The sequence below is a fragment of the Sus scrofa genome, chromosome 7 (genome assembly GCF_000003025.6).
Source record: "Sus scrofa isolate TJ Tabasco breed Duroc chromosome 7, Sscrofa11.1, whole genome shotgun sequence".
Taxonomy (NCBI): domain Eukaryota; kingdom Metazoa; phylum Chordata; class Mammalia; order Artiodactyla; family Suidae; genus Sus; species Sus scrofa.
In genome coordinates, this window is record NC_010449.5 from 59592612 (window position 1) to 59616252 (window position 23641).

General features: G+C 51.2%; 1 long non-coding RNA gene across 3 annotated transcripts in view; it reads left to right on the forward strand.

Annotated features, from left to right (window-relative positions):
• LOC110261566 overlaps positions 1 to 23641 on the forward strand; it is a 123828-nt gene that overhangs the window by 98659 nt on the left and 1528 nt on the right. For all 3 annotated transcript variants that reach the window (XR_002345835.1, XR_002345836.1, XR_002345837.1), the window contains one exon: positions 7517 to 7732. This is a non-coding gene — a long non-coding RNA (uncharacterized LOC110261566). The remainder of the gene's footprint in view (positions 1 to 7516; positions 7733 to 23641) is intronic.

Genomic DNA, 23641 nt, shown 5'->3' on the forward strand with positions numbered 1-23641 from the left:
GAGATGGGGCCTCCCCACAAACCTCCTGCTGGATGCACAGCAGCTTCTTCCCACAGTAGCCCCCTGCCTCAGTAGCCTCTAAGGGAAGCCATTGCCAGTGGCATTCCAGGGAGTCCTTGCCCACACATTATCTTTGCATAATGGGCACCACCATCCACCTCATTAGGCTCTGCTGGGGATCAGGATTAAATGGGATAAAGTGGAAGAAGCACATGGCTTATTAGCCCAGGGGGCTGTGGGAGAGAGTTGTGGAGGGGAAGCGAACTGCTTACAAGAAAACCTCCCAGATGTACTGCCCTGAAAGGCAACTCTGGGCCAGCTTCCTTCCCTTTCTGGGAGGAATCCACAGCAATAGAGATGATTATAGGATGAAAGCTCCACGAAGGCAGGGGCTTTTGTTATTTTGTTTACAGTTCCATCCCTAGGGCCTAGGTCTGTCCCTAGAACAATAACTCTTTGTTGAATGAATGAGCGAATTGGAACTCCCGAGAAATCTTCCCTTGGTCATTTGCAGAAGGAAAGGAACCATCTGCAAAGGCCATCCAATGGCTGGGAGTCAGGATATTGCAACTGAAGGATGTGGTTGAGGCCAATCATGATATTTCACTGATACTACAACAAAGCTTGTCCCCCTCTATCTTATCTTGTATTCCCATCTCCCTCCCCCAGTCTCTGTATTGTGTCTCAGAGTAATTTTTCTAAAATCTCTATCTAATTATGCCCCTCCCCAGTCCAATATTCTTCAATGATTCTTTGCTGCCTATGGAGTACACTATAACGGTATAAAAGGTCTGCAACCTGGCACTGGAAACTCTCAGAGGTATATGGTTCCAAGAGCTTCCCTCCCAGAATGTGCCTCCTGTGAGAAGCCATTCCCAGCTTCCTGAGCCCACTGTGAACCTGAGTTCTCTCTTCTGTGACCTTCTTTGTGCTGAATTTAGCACATAACCAGATGCTTTCCAATATTTTTTCTCTTTATTTAGTACCCTGTCCATGTGGTTTTTGTCTCTCCCATGTTGATTATAATATCCTTGAGCAAATGGATTAATATATTCTTGGGGTCCCACAGAAAATGCAGGAAAGGACTGAGAACATAGAGATCTCATTATGAAGGATGCTGGCTAGTCAATCAATGAATTCATCGGCTTCTCCTTGTACTCCCCCGCCATGTTCTCTTATCACATCTCTTGGCATATCTCTGCTCCGTAATTCTCACACTGTCTTGTAAACATTGATTTTTCTCAACTGGCCTCATCCCCTGTGCTGTGGGATCTTAGAGAATAGGGGATGAATGCCCTTTCTCCCTGAATTCCCAGCAAGAGTGCTGGACACCCTCAGTAAACAAGAGATGATTAAAACGATGCCCCCCTGGCTCTATTTTCTTATCCCACACATGGAGGGAGCCTTATCTATACCTTCCATTGCATTCCTTTCATCTCTTACTCATTTATTCCTTTATTTCTTCAGCAACTGTTTATTAAACATCGATTATGTGTCCGATGTGAAGCTAGGTGTTGGAGGCAGAGTGATGAAAAGACAGGCAGTTTAGACATCTTCATTTCTCTCTCATATAGTGAGTTTCCTGAGGTGGGAGCATGCCTGAATCCACTCCATGGCTCCAGTACTTAGCATAGGGCTTGGCACACAAAGTGTTCATTAAGTGTCTACTGAATTAATCAGTAATACACCTAATTGGCTTCATCCCCCCTTTTAAGCCTGTGGTCTCACATTAATCCTATGAGATTTTAAAGAGATTGGAACTGCTATAAGGCTGAAGTTGAAGAAGCCACGTGAAGGTCAACTCACTAGGAAGATGCTTTCATTTGATAACCTTTTCCTGAAAAGGTCCCTGCCCTCAAGGAGCCCAGAGTCTAAAGGAGAAGACAAAGGTAAACAAAGAGAAATAAGCCTTGTGGGGTAAGTGCAGGAACAGAGAGACAGCAGGACATTGGCACAGGAGCAGCACTGGCATAGGAGAGAGGATGATTTCCTTTGTCTTAAAGGTGGGGAGAGAGTTTCAGAGAAAAGTGGATTCTTGATCTGGGCATTGACTCAAAAGTATGCCTTGAAGCATCCCACCATAAAGACCTAGGATATTTGGAGAATTTCTGGTGGAAGCTCAACATTGCTGAGCTTATGAGACAGAAGAGAGGGTGCAGCGGCAGGAAAGAGTGAGTCTATATTAGAGCCTAGAGACTAAGAAGCACAGGCTTTATCACATTAGCTGAGAGAGACTCAAACATTGGCTTCAGAAAATGAAAATCCATGTGGGAGAAATAATATGAACCCAGCTGTGCTGGACAGTGTGGTTTATCTATAGTCCTTGCCTGGCCAGCATTCCTTCACCCATCATTGGATAGGACCATTTTCCTCTGTGGAACAGCCCTCTGCCCAAGTCTGTCTATCTAAGTCTGTCTATCCAATGGGCTTACCTACCCAACGTCCACCCCACCGCATAGCCCAACCCTGACCAATCATAATATTCCACTCTCCTGGCCAGCGATTGGCTCAGAGATGATCATATGATCCCATACAAGCCACTGAGACTCAGCTCTGGGCTCTTTTGCTAGAATGAAGGGGATGTCTCTTCTGCTAAGGATGTTGAGAGGATGAAGTTATTTGTAGCCCTCTGCCGACCACATAGTAAAGGCCAGCCAGCATGAAGCCACTTTTGAAGGATGCAGAGCCAAGAGATGCCATGCAGCTGAGTTCTCGTGGCATTACATGATAGCTGGGAGCTATAACTCATACTTCTGGACCTTTCAGAGACATTTTTAAAATTCGGCTAATTTGGATCAGGCTTATGTTATTTGCAACTAAAAAAGTCCTAATACTCTGTGAAAGGTTAAAGAGAAGTATGAATTTCCTAGGCGTGGATACTGGGTTAACTGCTAGCATTGTCTAGACTAGAGGCTTGGCTTAGGAAGCAGAATACTGTGTGCCTAAGATGGATAAGTTTGGGAAGAGGCCAGAGAACACCACTGAGTTATTATTTGAGGACAGTAGTTTGAATGTAAACAGATGAGATGGATCTAGAACTCATGCATGTAGGGAAGCCTATTTATCCAGGAATGGAGGGAACTAGGGAAAGACCCTATCCTAAGATGGGGGGGTAGGGAGTAGGGATAAGTGGAGCTATCAATAATGCAAGATTGTGCTCAGAACAAAAATCTTCTTGCCCCAAGGAAATAAACTAGAGCAGTGGTTGGCAACTTATTTCCTGTAAAGAGTCATTTAGTAAATATTTAGGCTTTGTGGGTCATGCAATCTTTGTTGCAGCTGCTCAACTCTGCTGTTGCAGAGTAAAAGCAGCCATAGACAACAATTCAACAAATGAACATAGTTATGTCATAATAAAACTTTATAAAAACAGGTGGCACACCAGATTTGGCTGTGACTCATAGTTTGTTCAACCCTTGAACTAAAGACTGGCTATAAACAGAGCCATGTAAGAGCATGTATATGGAACTCCCCAATCATTTTCAATTTATCCCTACTTTGCCTACCATAGAGCAATTCCTCAGTGGGGTGGCAAGGATGATGCTAGGGTGGACTATAATTCCCATAAGTCCTATAGGTCCTGGTGTAAAAATTCAGTCTTGACACTGAAAAGAGGAAAGCATCAAGGATAGCAGATTGTGTAAAGTAATGGCCAGTACCAAGGACAGTGCCACTCCTTGGAGGGCAAGATTGGTTTGGGAAGCCCCTTGTTTCCATGCAGATAGAAAAGTCCTGTGATCAGGGGCCAAGAAGGACATCTTTGCATCTCCTACCACAAGGATCCAAAAAATGGCCTGGATATTTCAAGAAATGTCCTGAGAATCTGGGTGCTTGTGTCCACAGGCTGACCCCTGGGATCGTGTAACCAGTGAGAGCAAACCTTTTTTCTAAATGATCTAAAAATAAGCTACAATTCCATGCTAGTATATCTAGGTAGTGTGAATGAAAAGGGTGCCTGGAAGGGATCTTGGGAAGTCACTTTAGCTCATGGTGTCTCCTCTTCTTCACCTGTCAAATGGAGATAATCCTCACTTCCCTGCCTTGCTCACAGGGTCATTATGATTATCGAATGAGACAGTGGGCAGAAAAGTGCTATGAGCAGCAGAAAGTACAGGTGGGAAAACTCAGTCCAAATGTCCAGCTTAGCCTCTGACCTGCCATGACTCGTGCCCTTTTCTTTCTCATCATTATAAAAATTGTCTTTTTCTTCCAAGTGATGCAGAGAAAGAGTCAAAATTAGTTTCAACCTTACTACCTGTAGCAGGCATTGCTGGTTACTTACCCATAATCCATTCCACCTACCAATCATTTCTCCCACTAACAGAACTGAGGCTGTGATCAGAGTCAACCTCCTTCCCTAGAAGGTGGTGGGTTTCACGAAGGCACTCAAAGTGGTCCCATCTCCCTTGCCAGTTGTGGTTTTAGGAATGGATATTTGAACAAATCTGGCCAATGAGATGTGAAAGAAAGACTGCTGGAAAGTATGGATAATGAGCCCACACTGATTTTTTTTTTTAAACTTAAAGGGAACACATAGGAAGAGCAGATTTCTCTCAGAATAATGGAGTGACGTTAATAGTAGAAAAAGCAGAGCCAGCACTAGTCCTGGAGCCCCTGGAATCCATCCACCTTTCGGCCTCTTGTTTTGTGAGATAATAAAACTCCTTATTGTTTGAGCCAGTTGGGCCAGAGCTTTCTCTTACCTGCAGCCAAGGGCATCCTCGCTGGCAGTCACCGCTCCTGAGGAGATTACTAGGGAGCCCTGGATACTCGCTGGCTCCTGCATCCACCCAGGACTTCTCCTCTACTCACAGTTCCCCTCACCTTCTTTCAGGGCTTCATCTGGAAGCAAAACTGACAGGCCATATGCTCCCCAAGCCTGCACTCATCTTTGATTAATCCTCAGAGGCAGAGTGCTGGAACGGTAGGGAAGAGGGCTGGCTGCCAGAAGCATGGCCCTTATCTCCCCCTCCTCCCCAACCCTCAGACTTAGAGAATTTCCCCCTCCACTCAGATGCCTCTCCCACTCAGTGCTTGGGGACAGGACATTTTTAGGGAACTACTTACTGTGACTTGGACCAAGAATGGAAGAAGGAATGTTGTGACTCCTGGGGTATGCACTTGAGAAGAGCCAGGAGCTAAGGCCCATTCCCTTGGGAGCACAGAACTAGGCTTGGGCCCTTAGAGTCTATCTTAGAGTTCTTGTCTGGATGGGTTTGTCTAAGGTGGACATCTCAACTCACTCCCAAAGTAAAGAAGCCACTAATTAGGACTCATCCCCTCTTGGCTCCACCAGTCATCAACTCTCCTTGAACGGAAGACATTAAGAGCCAATGGATGCTCAGAAGCATAGAGGACATGGCTGAGTTAGGGGAAGGGGTGTGACATGAGGAGGGCAGAGGGGGAGGCTTAGAACTTGTTTACAGGATGAACTAGATCAGGCGATCAGAAGCCCAGACCAAGTCAGCAGAAGCATCAGGCACAGTTAGGCTTATTCAGATGAGAAAGGGAGGGAACCCTAGCTTTAGAGAGTGGTAGGTGAGAAGAAGGCTAAGATGAAAAAAGGCAAGGCGTGAGGTCACAGGCCAAGACCAAGGAGAATGAGGCAACATTCTGTTTGCTAGAGGGATAAATGCTGTTGGCCCCAGGCCCATCCTAATGGCATGGGCTTTTCTTCCCAGCTCCAGCCCAATGCAGTTCATTCTCTTAGTTGTCTTCCTCTCTGACAACACACTAAAGTGCACCAAGGAGCTCTGCTGGAAGAGGAAACATGACCTTTACTCTGGGTTGGCTTATCCCTCCAGCCACCAAATAATAGCAGGCATCCAGGCATCCCCCTACTCAGCCATTCTTGCTCTTTCTTTCCATGTGGACTATCATTGCCGACATCCAACCAACCACCATCTCTCACCCCGAGAGCTTCCTAACTGTTCCATCACCTCCAAGGTCTTCCTCTTTTATCTGTTGCCTCCACTCTGGAAACTAGAAGGATCTTTCTAAAGCATAAATATAAGCACATCACTCTCTGGTTTAGAACTTCCAATGGCTCCTCATCACACTCGATGTGAAGTCCAATCCAACATCCTCAACATGGCTTAAGAGACTTTTTATTATCCTGCCCTGCTTACCTCTCAAGCTTCATCTCAAACCAGATGCCTTCTTGAATTCATTCAGTATATTTTCTACATCAGGTCCTCAAATAGGCCATGTTCTCTTTCATCTTTGAGCCTCTCTGCACAAACCCCCTTTTTTTTTGTTTTTGTTTTTAGGGCCGCACCCGTGGCATATGGAGGTTCCCAGGCTAGGGGTCTAATCGGAGCTGTAGCCACCGGCCTTCACCACAGCCATGGCAATGCCAGATCCTTAACCCACTGAGCGAAGCCAGGGATCGAACCCGCAACCTCATGCTTCCTATTCGGATTTGTTTCTGCTGTGCCATGACAGGAACTCCTGCACAGACTATTTTATGCCCTACAAATTTCCCTTGTCTCCTCTCCCACCGCTATCCTTGCCTGGCTATCCCTACCCATGCTGCAGCTCTCCCTAAGGTCACTTCTGCTAGGAAGCCGTCTTGATATCCTGGCTCAGCCTCTCTCCCTTCCTTGGGGTTTTCCTAGTTCCCCGTGCTTATTCCCATCAAAACATGTCACTATATGCAGCATTTGCCTCTTTACCTATCTCTCCCCCTACCAACCTCTCAGGGTCTCAAGTATTAAATTGAAACATGAAATGTCCAATATTTGACCGTTTTGACTTACAAAATGGGCAACTTTGTACGCTTCCACCAACACAATGGACAGGACTGTCTCGTTACCTGTTGGATCCCAGTGTCCAGCACAAAGTCCAAAACACAATGAGTCCTCAGTAAATGTAGACCAGTGTTTTCCGGTGTGACTTCAATTAAAATTTTTGTGCCTGATGGCCAACAGAGATTTAGCCAAAATCTCTTTGGTGATAGAACCAAAGAGCATAAGGAGGGGGTCTCCTAGGGTCATTTGATTCAGCCCCCTGCCTCCTCTCAGCACTGATGCACATGTGAGAAGCTTTGGGGGGTTTCCTGGGCTGACTTTGTCTAGAGCTGTCCCCAGCCTGAGGTGTATTCCAGCAGGGCCTAGGGCATGTTCTGAATCTGGGGGCCACCGACCAAACCTAGGCTGATGATATCACCATGGCCACAGATGATCATTATCCAATGAGAACATTCTAGTGTTTCTTTAGCCAGAGTTCAGCATGCTTAGTACACCTCTGCAAAGCCAGGCTGGCCTTATAGACTGAAAATCTTGCATTGCACAGCCCCAGGAAAATTCTAGAAACCGGTAGAAGACATCAGAAAGATTAGATTCGATATTCGGAGTCTCCTCATTGGCATCTCACATTGAACAGCATAGGTTCTTCCTGTCACTCCCGAGTTAAGGCCTCAATAATTTACATGTCTGCTTCCCCATTTAGGAGTGTGAAATGAGAGGGCATCCTCCTACTAATGTATTAAATGATCCTCTCTACTTTCCTTTTCCAGGGCCTCCTGCCTCTGATAAAACCAAGAATCCCAGGGGTATATGTGAAATCCAGTCTATGGGTTGATCCTGGTACTGTTGCCTCAAGGGAGGAGGACAGCCCGCGGGCCTGCCAAGGTGTCCTGTGATCTTCAACTGAACATCTGTGCCTTGCAGTGCTGTGGGTGCTTTGGCAGAGTCTCATCAGCAGCACTGATGCTGCCAAGCATTTTGTCCAGGTATGTGGGAGGTGGGATGGACCTTACATTGACCTGTGGTCATGTTGCATCTCTGTAGGCCCCAGGGTCCCCATGCACTTTTCTCAGCTCAGACACACTTACCCCCCACCCCCGTACATACATCTATACACACCTGCACCCTCCTCCAAGGCCAAGCCAGTTTTTCTTCCAGGATTGGTAAACTATATACTAATTTGTTCTCATGCATCTCAATCACAAAAAGAATCCAACTTGGAAGGATCCTGGGAATTCCAAGGGCTTGCTCTCTCAGCACCGTTAGTCTCAGCATCCTTAGGGGTTCAGGACTTATCTCCAGAATCCCTACCTGACTGACTTTGTAGTCTTAGTGCCTATCTCTGTTCCCATCAGGATGGTCCAGGCAAGAAAACCAACCCTCTCCAGGCTCCCCTAAGGAATGCACTTATACTTGAGCATTAGAGAGAGGTGAATAGTTTACTGAAAAGTTTGTAGGGTGTATAAAGGGGCGTCTGGATCACACATGTCAGAAGCATCAGGACCTGTCTCCGGAACCCCTACCTGACTACCTCCATCAAGGTATTCTCTCTTGAGCCCTCCTCACTCCAGCCCCAGCCTCTGTGTCTCCTCTCTCCTCCAGGATCTAACTACCCCCACTCCCAATGGCATCTTTGGCCCTCTGGGCTCCCGTGCCCATACCTGCACAGACAAGCCCAGCCAAGCGCCCAGCAGACAGAAGGCCTTCCCTGGGGGATGGCTGTAGCTGCAGAAATTTTTTTGTTCTGCCTGGTTCTCCTAGTTGTGACCACAGTGTCCTGACACCTCCACGCGCATGCTGCCTTAGCACTTCCTCTGGATGATTTTCTAGCTCTTCCCAGAACTCTGTCTCTGGTCCCAGGAGTGCCTCCTCCAACAGACTGGGGCAAAGCCCCTCCCAGCCAGTGAGGCTCAGGCCCCAGGACCCTGCATCTGTACACAGCCCCGTGCCTCTGGCAGGTCACATGCCTCCCCATTCCTTGCTCCTGATCTTGCCGGGGAACTAGACAGAGGATAGAGGGGCTGAGGAACAGGAGGCATGGTTTACACTTGAAGCACCAAGGAACTGCACTGGTGAGGAAGATGGGCTGGAATGGCATTTGGAGAAAATATTTTGGCAACGATGTCAAGGGAGAAAGAGGACCCACTTGGAGATTTCTATACTAGTTTAGGACTAGGGCCATGGGTGTCTTAAACCAGGGTGACAATCTTGAGAAGAGACCAAAGGGGACAGCTAGGAGAGCAGTTTCCAGGGAGCAGGCTTGGAACCAACTGGGTATGAACAATTGGAGTTGCAGGAGAGAGTAGAAAAATTTAAGAAGAGAAAAAAAGAAAAAGGAGTTCCCATTGTAGCTCAGTGGTAACACACCTGACTAGTATCCATGAGGATTCAGGTTCAATCCCTAGGCTTGCTCAGTGGGTTAAGAACTTGGTATTGCTGAGACCTGTGGCGTAGGTCTCAGATGAGGCTTGGATCCTGTGTTGCTATGGCTGTGGGGTAGGCCTGAGGCTACAGCTCTGATTCGACCACCAGCCTGGGAACTTCTGTATGCCACAGGTGCAGCTCTTAAAGAAGAAAAACAGGAAGGAGAGATTGCTGCAAAGTAGTAGGAATTGCAAGGGTCCAGGAGGGTGATAGAAGAAAAAAGAAGCAGATGTTAGGAGAGATAGAAGCAAATGGACGGAGAACCTGAGGCAGAGAAACAGGGGGAAATCATGACTGGGACCTCGGGACCTGCCACAGGATGGGAACCTGTGCTCTGGAGCAGCTGCAGGGCAGGCCAGCCCTGTCACCTGTCCCTCCCTGCCAGAGCCCACATTGGTAGTATGCATCCTGCTGGGGTCAGAGTAGGGGCCTGGGCCCTGCAGGTGAGACCCGATTTACTCATAGAAGAAACAGCAAATTGCAGAGGGTAACTTTGAGTCCAGAACCCCCCTGGAACCCACCTCTCCACCTCGCCCTGCTCTGGCCTGCCTCTGATACCCTTTCCATGCAGCACCCACCCTTTCCATGCAGCACCCACTTGAATTCAGGGACCTCGTGTAAAGGAGCTGGAGCCTGAGCCTTCCCTGGAGAGAGGAGAGACTGCAGACCCAGGAAGGGAGCCAGGCTGTCAGCCTTGGAGAGAGAAGCAGGGAGCGAGGGTGCAGGGAGCTGGGAGCACACACCAGCTCCAGGAGGCACCCCAGGGTGATCCCTCTCCTTCCCTGAAGATGAAGCCTGGATTCCTGGCCCATCACCCAAGGTCCTGCAGAGATAGTCTGCCTTCCCACTGGGCTGCCTTGGGCTGGGGTGGGGGTGGGGGTCTCTCCCACTCCCTCTCCTAGAGGGAGGGCCCCGCAGGGCTCCATATACCCCCACGGCATCCTCATATCCTCTTCTGTCCCCAGGTGCTTCTCCCTGCCTGGGACGCCCCTCTTAACTACCTTCTTAAAAATCAGAAAAGGACTGAAGCTCTCATCCACGTCAGGGGCCTGCAGAGTTGGGGGGAGCCCTGCAGGAAGCTCAGAGCTAAAGTGGGGAGGGCACTTGGAAGACCCTTCACGTCCTGCCAGCAGCATCCCGAGCAGAGACAGGTGACGTGCATCTGTCCTCAGGGCAGCCCTCACACCCTCTCCTGTTCTAGATACCCCCACTCCCACCCCCAGCAGCCTGGCTTCCACCTCCAGGACCTGCGGTGACTCAGAGATGGATCTGGCTCCAAGACATTTCCTTTTCATTTAACAAGGAAACAAAACAAAACAAAAGAAAAAGAACGTGGGAAGAGAGAGTGTTTAAGATGCCCTCAGCTAAGAACCCCAGCCATCCTTTACTGCCAGATGTTAAAAGTCTGGGCACACACAGGGCCTGCTAAGAGCCGCCTCCAGGTGGCTGGCTCAGCCAGGGAGGAGGCAGCATGCTGAGTGTGCAGGCCAGGGTGCGAGCGGGCCCGAGGGACCCCGGCCACCAGCCCTCACTCAGGCCCAGCTTCCCCTTCCCTGACCTCCAGGCCACCCATCATGAGCTCCCATTTGGCCCCTGCTCTCATTAGCCCAGCTCCTTTTTTCATAGCTTGGGGTCGTGGAAGGAGCCCTCAGCTGGGGTCAGAGGAGCAGCCCAGCTGAGATCCGCTGAGTGGCTATAAGCAAATCACTCCCCTCCTGATCTTGGGCAGCAATTCTGGCAGTGGGGGCAGGGATGGGGGTGGAAATGTGGATGTATTGGTTACTAGGGATCTTGGGTTATTACTGGGCCCTGTTTTCTTTCTTTGTCCCCTCTGTGTGCATCTAGACATGCCTCACGGCACCTACTTACTGAGAACTTCCTCTAAGGAAGGCCTTCCTAGCACAGCCCCCGAGGCAGAGGCCACCATATTTTATTCCAGCCCCATCCCCTTACCTGGTGGCTACTGATGGGACAGAGGTAGGCATGTAGGGAAGTGCTAAGGAACCAGTGACCTGTGTCCGTGGGCATGTAACTGGGGAAGTGTCTCTGTGAGAGAGCTTCCTTGAAACAGTAGCATTTAAGCCAAGATCCAGATGGTAAGTAGGGTTGGCCAGGTGGAGAAGGAGCACAGCATGTGCAAAGACCCAGGGGTGGGAAGGAGCTTGGAACCCCTGAAATGAGAAAAAGAGCCAGTGAGGCTGGACGCTGCAGATTCGGAGGAGTGGGGAGAAGGGAGCGGAGGTAGGCGTGGAGGGTCTGGTAGAACCGATAAGCATCTGGACTTGACCCTGCCTGCTTCCTTCTGTCCTGCCTCCAACTAGCTGTCGCTGTTCCCTTTTGGCTTTCTGCTCCTCTGCAACTTCAGCTGCACAGACCCAGCACAGCCTCTCTGGATGCCTCTGTCTCCCGGCTTTTCTATACCACCTTTCACCACTAAGAAATCGGTGCAGTAAGAATCCCTTTCCTGGCAGCATCAGGGCCACTGCCTCCTGGGCACAGCCTCACTGCTGCCCATGATGCCCCTGAGAGCATGGTCTCCATGGCGTAGAGGATGAAACCAATATTAGAGAGAAGACATCGCTTGCCCAAGACACTCAGCTGGCAAATAGCAGAGCCAGGATCTGAGACTGACACCAAACACCCGGCCTCACCCCTGTTGTTGCTCCTGATGCCCAGAGGCTGCAGGCAGGGATGCATGGGCATAGGGCATCCATTACGACGGACTCTCATGGGAGCTGAGGGGCTCTAATGGGAGCCGACAGACCCAGGGCATCTACAGGCTGGTCTGGAAGGTCTGAGAGGTGACCATCTTCCCATGACTGCGGTGGGCAGTAGGCAGAGCCTGGACCACCTGGGAGCACTGAGGCAGGGGCATGGAGCCCAGGGATGTTCAGGAGGCCTGAGACCATGGCCTCTGCAGCTCGTCTGCCCACCTGGCCTGGGCTCCACTGTGGAACCAGGACCCAGACAGTGGCATCTAAGATCCTGCAATGGGGGTCCCCCAGCTGAACAAGAGACCCCCAAGGATCTAGACAATATTTGATCCACGGGTCACCTCGACACCACGTGCCCGAGGTTGGTTTTTTCAAATGGTGATGGATTTCACTCTCTGATTGTCCTTTGCTTTGGTTGACGTTAACTCGTGTTTCCTTCAACATGTGGGAATTGGCATAGCACAGCGACAGGACTGCGAGGACTCCTAAAGGTCGTTTGGTCCACTTTTCTCAAACCTTCTCAACTCCAGCCTCCCTCGGATAAATATAAAAGCTTTACACTTGCTTTTAGTGATAGGCGACGTTTCTAAACAGAGTCAACGCAATGGTTATAGCAGGTTGAGTAATAGCCCCCATGGCATCAGGTCCTAATCCCTGGGACCAGTAAATGTTAGCTTATTTGGAAAAGGGTCTTTGTAGATGTGATTGAGGTAAGGCTCTTGAGATGGGAGTGTGTCCTGGAGTATCTGGTGGACCCTACGTGCTGTCCCTTGCATCCTTAAAAGAGCGAGGCAGAGGGAGATTTGGAATGATGTGGCCACAGGCTAAGGAATGCCACAGCCACCAAAATTTGGAAGAGCAAGGAATGGAGTCTCCCCTAGAGCCTCTGGGGAGAGTGAGTTTCTGCCGAACCCTGGATTTCAGCCCAGTGTTACTGATTTCAGACTTCTGGCCTCCGTGAGATAATGCATTTCTGTTGTTTTAAGCCACCCAGATTGCGGTCATTTGTTATGACAGTCACAAGAAGTGAATATAATGATTTTAAACAAATCAGAGTCACAGTGGACTAAGTAAGTTGTTTGCAAACCTGAAAAGTCACCTTGGAGGTTCTGATGTTATTTAATGTACCCAATTTGCAGAGGAGAAAACTGAGGTCCAGAGAAAGGAATGGATTGCCCAAGGTCACAAAAATAGTTAGTGATAGAGACAGGACTAGAACCCAAGAAACAACTCTCAGCCCTCCCATGGCCCTAGGCTACCTCCTCCCAACCTCTATTCCTCTCTCTGGGGGAGGAGAAGGGAAGGTCTAGGAAAGTCTGATGAATCAGAAAAGTGAGATTGGGGCCAGGCTGGGAAAAACCTGGAACAGCACATCCTGGAGTTGAAAGCTTATCTGATCGATAAAAGGTACAGATGTTCCAATATTTTTCTCACTCAAGAGCAGCTTCCAGAACTTGTGAGAAGTATCAAGTGTGATTTATAAGGCCTTTGGGAAAAGACTGCCTTTATACACCCTGGGACGGAGATCAAAACTGGACACCTGTCCATCAAGAGAGGCATCTTGTGGGGAAACTGAGAAGGGAAGGACCAAGGGGACGAGAACCAGAGCCAGGGCCAGCGAGGGGGTGAGTGCCAGCCTCAGAATCCTCAAACTTCTCAGCTTTGCCGAAGCCCCGCCCCTGCCAGGAATAGGAGATGTGGGCGGATGTAGCCAAGCCCTAGCGTGTATACACTCCGTGCACACGTGCATGTACACACACACACACACACACACACACCGGCTAGAGCCAAGCCTGGCTAGCCAGAGAGAGCTATCCATAATTTGTTAGTTGCCCTTTGGGTTACACTTGAGGTCCTCAAGCCAAGTGGAGTGTGTTGCCACAATTCGTTCTCATGGCATCGCAGATCTAGCTCCATCCCCAGCATGAGCTGCAGCGTGGCCGGGCGTCACACAGCTTCCTCTCTCGGGGGTCTGCCACCGCCCAGTCTACCCAGGGCCCCCCTCCCTGGGCCTGCCTCTCTCTCCCCTCCCTTACATCAGGCTGCTGGATCCTCGGCACAGAAAGTGGCAGATCCAAATCCCCATGAACAATCACCAGACTCACATGCTCTAGGATTTTGAAAACACCTTTTTTTTTTTTTTTTTTTTTCCTAACTATTTTTAAGGGGGAGAAAAGTTTTCAGCTTAAAGGGGGAAGAGAGGGCTCCGTGCAGCAGCTGACCCAGGAGACAGAGCCTCTCAGACCTGAGCCTGGGTCTTAATTCTCCAGCATCCATCTCAGAGAGACCATTGTCATGGGGAGCGGGAGCCACAAACCCAAGGAAACCAGCCCAGCAACCTGGGTCAGAACAGAGAGTACAAGGCCCACAGCAGAAGGTGAGGGCACACATGGATAACTGGTCCCTTGGCTTGGAGCGGGCAGCTGCCAATGCATCATAGCCACCTGGGCTACAGGGCCCAGAGGGCAACACGTCAGGACCCAGGGCAAAAGGATTGGCACCAGGGAAAGGAATGGTGGTTTCCATGATTTTGCACTGAGGCTTGGTTGTGCTGTTGCTGTTTTTCAAGAACCTCCCTAAATAGTCTGGAGGCAGGCCCAGCACCAGCGGAAGACCAGGAAACAGTGTTTGCTGTGCCCGGCCTCGGCTGGTGCATCCACGCAGAGATGGACCAGGCCTTTTCCTGGGACTGGGACAGGTATAGGCTCCTGGCCAGCAGACCAGGCCAGGGGGACTCTGGACCTCAGGTCTAGTTTTGCCTGCCTTCCTTCAAAGCTTGGGTGGAGACAGCTTGGCTCAGGGCATGGAGGCTTGCCCCCAGTGCCCATGGTTGTGATGGTGCATTCACTCAGCCCAGTCTCCATTCTGCTGTGTTAGGTGCCCACTGCCCACTGGTCTGTCTCCCTGCCAGGCTGAGACAGTTCCTCCCTGACCCCACACTGCCTGGGCGAGACATGTACCAGAGCATGCCCAGTGAGCCCCCGTCTTGGGGGAGGTTTGGAGATGCCCATCAGAGGCTCCCAATGGAGACTTCAATTGTCCCCTCTCCTCTAGAGTCTGGGAGGCACTACGTTTTTCGTGACCCATGATGGAAACCAAATAGGAGCCAGTTAGGCACAAAGGGGTTGTTCCTGGATCATAAAACCAAGTGTTGAGGAAGACAGGGGAGCTGGAAGCCTTGCGGCACCTGGAAGTGAGACTCCTACACCGCAGGCTCCCCCTCTTGGCCTCTCCTCTCTGCTGGTCGAGGCTGCCGGCTTCTGTTTCTCCTGCTAGGCTTCTCTACCGCTGGAAGCTTGCTCATGGGCTGCTTTCAGGGTTCCCTGTGCAGAGAGCTCTCTGCAGAAAAGAAGGAGCTCTCTTCCTTGGGTTCTAAATTTTCAAATCCCAGGGAAGGATGCAGCGTGGCCAGGCTTTGGTCATGCACTTGGCCCTTTGGGTGGGAGGATGGATAGAAGGTGGGAGTTCTGGGGGTGGGGTTCTGTGATTGGCAGCTCCCTGAGAAGCAGATAGATGGATGGGGCAAACCAAGCAAGCATCTTAGATCACCTGCAACACCCCCGCCTCCTCTGAGTGGGGGGGGGCATAGATGAGAAAGGGGTACAGGTGACATCAGAGGCTGTCCCTTCTCTTCCTTCCTTGTTACCTCTCAGATCAGCTCTCCACCCTCTCTTTGGCATCTAAATTCCTTAACAACTCCTCCCCCACGCTTCTGCTCCTCCTGCCCAAACTCCTTCTGCCCAAACCCTCCCTCCACTCAAGGAACTTCACACACTGCAGAGCAGAGCAGTTACGAGTGTGGTCTCTGGAACTAGACTGTCTGACTTCAAATCCCAGCCTTGCCATTTGCTAGCTATGTGACCTTGAGCAAGTTACTTAACTTCTCTGTGTCTTAGTTGTTGTGAGCGCTAAGTAAACGCAGCCATGTAAAAGCCCTTGGAGCAAAGCCCAGCACCTATAAGCTGTCGGGAGGTGTTAGCTATCATCCTGGCACCTAGGTTTGCACCACCCACCACCTAGGGTGCCCCTCCTCTTCTCCAAATCCTCCCCATCCTAAGGCTCCCCAGGCCACTGAACGGCTATGGACACTCCTCTCCCTGTGGCTCTCAGGGCTGGGCGTCTGTGGGAAAGACTCACCTTCCCAGCTGGTCCAGGCGCCCTTCTTGCGGTGCACTCTATCCCCAGGGCACCCTAGCTGATCTAGGTACTTGAGGGTGTCAGGAAATGCTTGGACCCCCCTCCCCTGCAGGACAGGCCAGCAAAAGGGAGAAGAAGCTATTAGTGACCCCGGAGAGCAGCACAGATGGAGGCCACTGGAGCTAAGCAAGCACGGCTGCCACCTGCCCCACCGGTGGAGGGGGGGAAGCAGGAAGCCCCTGTACCTGTGACATCACACCTTCACCCATAAAAATAGCCGGCACATCTTAGCAGCCTGGGCACCGCCTGCTCTGGGAGGTGACAGGTTCTGAGTACGCCACTCTGTTCTGGCCCCAGAGCAGGGACACCTGCACCACCAGCAGAGATCTCTGAGACTGGGAGAGATGGAGAGGCAGCAAGATGCACAGAGGCAGAGTCCAGACTTTCCAAACTGAATGCTGGAAACTGGAGCAGTCTAGGTCCCTGTATCTGATGCAAGGTCTTGCCCTGGCTCTGGAACTGGGTCTCCGCCCTTGCCCCCGCCTTTGTCCCCCCTCCCGCTCCCGAGTCTGTCTCAGAGCTGGGGTGCCCAGGGCTGGGCAGGCAGAGGGCAGCACGACAGAGGTTTAAGGAAGACAAATGCAGATCAGTCAAGGACCATCGGACCCAATTACGTCTCCAAGGAGCCTGACAGCAACATTATTTAGTCTTTGGGCCCTTCTGAACCAGTTGCACTGGATTCTACTGCCTCCCACAGGGCCTCCCCTGGGCTCTGGCCTCAGAGGGGACCAGGGCTCCCCACCTGACTCTGAGTGAGTCAGGACCAGAATGGGTGCCTACCAGTGCTTCCCAGCTCAGCAAATGGCCTGAGGTGGGGAGGGACATTTGCATGCCCTCCCACCCTGGGGGGTGCAGACAATGGCAACTAGCAGGCTGAGGTCAGTCTTGGGTCCAGGACTCCCCAGTCTTTCTGTTCCCCAGCATCTGGGAGGTTATGAGAAGCAGCAATGGCTTAGAGAAACACCCTGAACAGCCCGGCACGTTTGTTTGTGCGTGTGCGTGTGTGTGTGCGTGTGTGTGTGTGTGTGTGTGTAGCAACAATGGCTCGTGGCAATAGTCTTCGAGTCTCATGCGCTATGAGTTGGGTGTGTGTGACTGGGCCCGGAGAGGAGTGCTCAGAGGCAAATGTGAATAGCCTGTGACAGTATGTGTGTGCCTGTGAGGGTAAAAGCTGGGGAGGCTTCCTGGAGGGGGAGACAGTGGAGGAGGCTCCTGGCACCCATATCTGGGCGAATCCCCTTTATCCTTATATCCATGTCTATCCCTCCTGACAAAGAGTGCGGCTGGATAATTCCAAACACCAAGTCTCTTTAACTTGGGGCCTCGTTACAGAATTCCTTTTCCCATCAGAAAATTGGCTGAAGCAACACGATGTTTGGCTTCAGCAAATATGAAGCTGGTTCGCTTTCCCAGAGCTCACGCCGGAGGGAGGGTGATGAGGAGCCTGGGGCCATGGGAGACCCACAGGGGATGCTTAGTTGGCAGGGCGGCCTCTCTGTGAACAGCCTCACTCCCCGGAGGGCCTCACACATCTCTGCCTTTGCCCGTGCTGTGCCCTCTGCATGGAATGTTCACCCTTCTCCTTGCCCACCTGATAAATAGCTCTGCCTTCAGGGATCCGTGGCCTGCCCCCTCTGGGAAGCCGGCTGGTGCCCTGCCCTCCTCACCCACAGCATCCACACCCTGCACTGTGGGGGGGGGCTGGTTCCTCCAAATGGCACGTCTGCATGTCTTCCCCACCAAACTGGAGTTTCCTTGAGGATTTTTTTTTTTTTTCAGTTCTCTAACCCTGGCACATGTAGGTACTCTTTAAAACTGAGCACTCATTGGCCACCTACTAAGGGCCCCTTTGCAAAGAGTGCCTCTTTTATTCCTCAAAACAGCCTGTGAGCTCCGTTCTCATCCAGCATCCCATCGTGTAAAGGACGTTGAGTCTCCCACTGTCTGGGGGAGGAGGTGGGCCTTGACATCAGAGCCCAAGGTCATCACCAGTATATGATGCTGACTCCCTCCAGACCGAAGTTCTGGACTCAAGGTCTAGAGGCCTGAGGTCCACACTGGACACGCCACTTAGCTCTTTGTCACCTGGGGCCTTGGCTTCTTTAACCATAAAATGCAAAGGCAGATGCCTCCAGCTTTAGAGATCTGGGCCAGTAGCAGGAAAGGCAATAATTGTACCTTTGAGTTGACATTTTGTTATACAGATTATCCCTTCTGCTGTATTTGTTCAACTGCAGCCTTCTGCCCATGGCCTCTGGATGTCTGGGAGTGAGACCACGTGTTTCTTCCCAGCACTTTGGGGCAGAGAACAGAGCCCAAAGCTGGGGTCTCAGACACTGGCACTCAGCTCCCACTCTGTGTGGTCTGCACTACCCAGCCCCGGGTCTGGTGAGCCAGTGGTGTCAGATCGGAGCTGGCTTCTGCGGGACAGGCCTGGCCGACTGCAGGCAGCTCCCCCTTCCCCCCATCTCTGAGGGACCTGTCATCCTGAGTGACCCTAAAACTCAGGCTGAATCCTGCACAGATCCTCCCCAGCCCCTCTGGGAGAGGCAGGAACCCAAGTCCCCAGCTGGGCAGGCAGGATGTGGGCGGCAGTGCCCAGGGCACTGGCTGCCTGAGTGCCCAGCTGTGCCCACACCGCCCCTGGGCGCTCCCAGACAAGCTCGCCCACACCAACCAGACACAGGACAAAGGAGCCCTGAAGAATGAATCAATGGGCCCCAAGCCACTGCCTCTGAAGCTTCCCCCAGGGCGTGCATCCTCTCCTCCCCGCCCGCCCTCCTCCTCCTCCTCCTCCTCATCCTTCTGGTTCTGTCTCTGCTCGCTCTCCCCTCCCTCTCTGCCTCTTTCCTTTTTTGCCCTCTCTCTCCCACACCGCTGCCTTGTGCGAACTCCAGACCATACTTCACAGCCTTGAAGCAGAGGGAAGACCACGGGGTCGAAGTTGTGCTGTCTGTTCTCAATAAGAGAAAATTCTCACCGGAGACAGTCCCAGCTCAGGGTCTCTGAGCCCCCGTCTGCAGGGACCATGACGTTATCACTAGCTTTAACCTCTGGTTAAAATCTCAAACATAGCTGGGGGTTTGTTGAGTTGTAAAGCCATTACCATTACCATTATACACATACACACACACACACGCACGCACGCACGCACGCTCACATGTGCACCTTACACCCCACCTGATTAGGCCAGAGGCTAAGTGGATGGATGGGCAGAGGCCCAAGGCATGGAAGGGCAGGTCCCACCATGGGTGGACCAATGACGCTGGCCAGGTAAATGAAGGCATGAAGAGTGGGAGGCTGGGGGTGAGCAGGTGAGTAGAAAGTTGGCGAATGGAAGGATGACAAGTGTTCCTCATTGTCTGTGCATGGAGGCGCTGATGAGCCCATGAGGTCTGGGCCGATAGCCTTGCAAGGTGGTTCTGACATGCCATTGTGTACGTGGGAACCAGGAGATGACCTAAAAGTTCCTGACTGGTCACTTGGACAGCTTCCATGATCCAAGGGCTCTCTGAACCATCTCAGGTCAACAGGCCTGGAGGGTGGCCACAGAAAGGTGAAGGATTGGCCTAGAGCCCAGGTCACAAACTTCTGTAAAGAATCAGCAGGCTTTGCCGACTACACAGTCTCTGCTGCAACTACTCAACTCTGTGGTTGTAACTCGGAAGCTGCCGTAGAGCATAGGTCATGAATACACAGGCTGTGTTTCATTAAAACTTTGTATTGGAGGTGCTGGAATTTGAATATTATATAATTTTCACGTGTCACGAAATATAATTCATCTTTTGATTTTCAATCATGTAGAAATGTCAGATTCGTTCTTAGCTCGCTGGCCACATAGACAAGCAGTACTTGGGCTACGGGCAGTAGTTTGCTGAGCCCTGGGGTAGAGGGTGCTTAAGACAGATTGGGGCCAGGGTAGGGCAGCAGCATCAGGCCTTCAGCAAATCCCACAGCCACCCCACTGCCTCTAATTCAGGTTCCCCAAGGGGACTTCTGATCATCTTCTTTTGTAACTTGCTTTCAGAGAGAGAAGATTTGGACCTGGGAGTTTAATGAGTGCCCAGACCCCTCTGAAGTTCCATTTCTCGTTATAAGTTACCAACCCAGCTTTTTTTTTTTGTCTTTTTAGGGCTGCACCTGAGGCATATGGAAGTTCTCAGGCTAGAAGTCGAATCAGAGCTCCAGCTGCCAGCCTATGCCACAGCCACAGGCAACACCGGATCCGAGCTGCATCTGTGACCTATCCTGTGGCTTGTAGAATGCTGGATTCTTAACCCACTGAGCAAGGCCAGGGATCAAACCTGCGTCCTCACAGAGACAATGTTGGGTCCTTAACCCGTTGGGCCACAATGGGAACTCCCCAGCAGTATTTATGATAATTTTACTTCTCCTGTTACTTGCCTACTGGGAGAGACTCTCTTCTGCCAAGGCAAACATCCGCTCCACTTGAGTAGCATTTCTTATTATAAATTAATAAATTGGCATCCGGGTGTATATATAAATATCAGTCCCCGTGAGCTGGGTAAATATAAGTCTGTCAGAGAGAGATGAATCTCCTTAGCACTCTGCTCACCAAAGCAGAGTCCCATGGCTCCAAGGCTGGCAGCCAGGCCCTTGGTAATGCCACCCTGAGAAGCCTCCAGGCTGCCACTGATTGCTAGTGAGGAGTCTTTGCTGTGCTCCGCTATCTGCCTCCCCCTTGTGTAGGTATCTGGCTGGGGAAATGGATGGTGTTTGACGGGTAGCTGGGTGGGTAGAATGAGTGAAGGGGTAGATGATGCACGGGAGACTGGTGGCTGGGAAGATGGGTGGATGAAATCCACACATTTCTGGATTCAGGTACCCAGAAAGAATGGCCCTGGTGGGCATGGAGGGTGACAAGGCAGTCACATATGCCCCAAGAGGTAAAGGGAGAGCCTGTAACTAACATGTGTTAAGATCTGCCATGTGCCAGCACTGAGTACAGGACCGGTTTACCCGTCCTCCATGTTCTATGACCCTGTATTCCTGAGTTTCGTCTTTTTTTTTTTTTTTTTGGCTGTGCCCACAGCATGCAAAAGTTCCTGGGCCAGGGTTCAAACCCACACCACAGCAGTAACAATGCTATATCCTTAATCTGCTGAGCCACCGGGGATCTTGCTTCTTGAGCTTCATTTTAATAGGCTGTATGTGGGCCCTTTTGGGCTCAGTTACTAATTAAGAGAGGATTCTCTTATGTTACTGGGGCATTTGGGAGTTGGGGAATCTCCTCTCACCCTCTCTCAGCTCCAGCCCTTGGTTTATCCATAATGGGTGCAAAATGGTTTTGGCCCAAACCTCACTTGCAGGAACAGAGTCCATCTCAAGAAACGTTTGCAATAACACAGGCTTCCAAAGTAGGTCCTCGGCCCGCTTACTGGCCTTCCCCACTTCTCTCCTTCAAAGCTGTGCTGTATCCATCCCTGCCTTTGGCCCATAATCAATCAGACTCAGGTTCCTCGCTCCCATTCTCAGATCCACAGGTCCTTTCTTCTAGGAAGCCCTCCCTGATTGCTCCCAGTTGAGACCCATCTCCTACAGGATGTTGCAACTCTGTGCCTGAACTTCAAGTCATACAGAGAGCTATAGTAGGCTGTGTGTGTGTGTGTGTGTGTGTGTGTGTGTGTGTGTGTGTGTGTGTGTTGGGGAGCTCTCCCCTTGGAGCTAAGCTGGGATGAGGCCCTGAAGGTTCTGAGCAGCAACCAGCACAGTCCGATTGCTCCATCTTAAATGAGAAGCCGTTTAATTTTCCCAGCAAAGCTTCCCTCAGTGGCCGCACTGAGGATGCGCTAGGGGAGCAGGGCTGGCCCATTGAAGGAGGGAACCGCCAGGAAATAAACACTGAGCTGGGCTATTATTACTTTTTTTTATTGTTAATTTATTCCCTGCTTGGCTTCTGATAGGCTCCAAGATGACTAAATAAACCCAGGAACTGACTCCCTTCTCCCCCAAACTCCATCTTCAGCGAGGGAGAGCTCCGTCTGCAGCATAAATTAGCAGAAGCCGGAGTGTAAAAATATGACTCTGTGAACAAACAAAAGCCTCCAGTCATGAGACCAGCAGAGGCTGAGCTGTTCCCACTGCCGTCAGCTCTGTTTCCAAGCAATTCAAGGCAGGGGGAGAGGAGCGGGCAGCCTCTCAGCGGGGCAGGAGGGGGGCAGGAGGGAGGCAGGAGGCAGGGGGCAGACCCCAGGCCTGCTGCTGAGACCCTTGGAGCTGGTGCCAGGCTGGCCTTGTAGGCAGGAGACCTGGTCTCTCTGGTTGCAGGCTCTGAGGACTCTGCAGCCGTGGTTTTTGCCCCTGGACTCAGTTTCTTCATCTTCCAAAGGAGCATCATAACGCCTCGTGACTTTCTCACAGATATGCTATGGGGAATGGACAAAATAGAGGGTGAGAAAGGGTTGGAGGAAAGATCGAGGTATGTGAGGGGTGATGGCTGATAACCCAGGGGCCTCCGGGGAGGGCGTGTCTCACCCCAGACCCCCCAGTTCCCAGTCTCCACCCATGCCCATTCTATAGATCTCAAAAGTGAGGCCCAAGGAGGTTGGGTCTGGCCCAAGGTCACTTTCTGGAAATTAAGCCACGTCTACCAGACATGGAAGGAACAGAGGGGTCTCCTTGTTCCCTCTCATAGTCAGAGCACTGTTTGGCAAAGCAGAGCCAGAGGGCGAGGCTGTGGGATGAGCTGTTATGGTGTGTGTATGGGCAGCTTGGGCCTGGCTCACCCGGGCTGATCTCCACGAGAGACTGAGCCGCCCACAGCTCAGCACCTGGAAGGTCGGTTTGGTCTAAAACTTCCCCCATCAGAGCCCAAAGCCATCAGTTCTCTGGCCTCTTGCAGTAAGATTCTGGCCGTTCAGACCCTAGAAGCATCCAGTATGAGCAAGGACATTGGAGACCCTGGGATGGCAAGACACAGTCCTTGTCCCCACAGGGCTCTCAGACTAGTGTTGATGACAGACTCATGGACAACCTTCATGGCCAGCATTGGATGGCACTTCCCTGCCCAGATTGTCTCACCAGAGACTCCAGAAATGCCAGCGGACAGAGCCAACCTTGACTGTGCACAGACTCAGGGCCACGTGCTCCTCCTGCTCTCAGGCCCGTCCCCCCGCCCAGCTCCACGGACCCTCTTTTCTGGACCAGACACATGGCAGTGAAGAAACAGGAACTGCTTGTTGTAAATCAACTAAACTTTAATTTAAAAAAATAAATTTTTAAAAAGAGAAAGAAACAGGCACCCCTGCCCCCCTGGTGCTTACGTGCGGGTGAGTCCTGTCAAGCATTGAACAACATGAAGTATGGGATGGTGGTGGGGTCAATGGAGAGAAATAAAGGGGGGCAGAGTCAGGGTTTTCAATCAGGTGGTCTAATTTCACCCTTAAAATAGCCCTCATTGGACGAAACTGAGACTCTGAAAGTGTAACTTGCCCAAGGTCAGACCGTGAGGAAGGGAGGAGCAGGATTTGAACCAACTGATGGCGGAGCTCTGCTCTAAATTACCAGGCCACTGTGACTCCAAATGACGCCGCAGCAGAC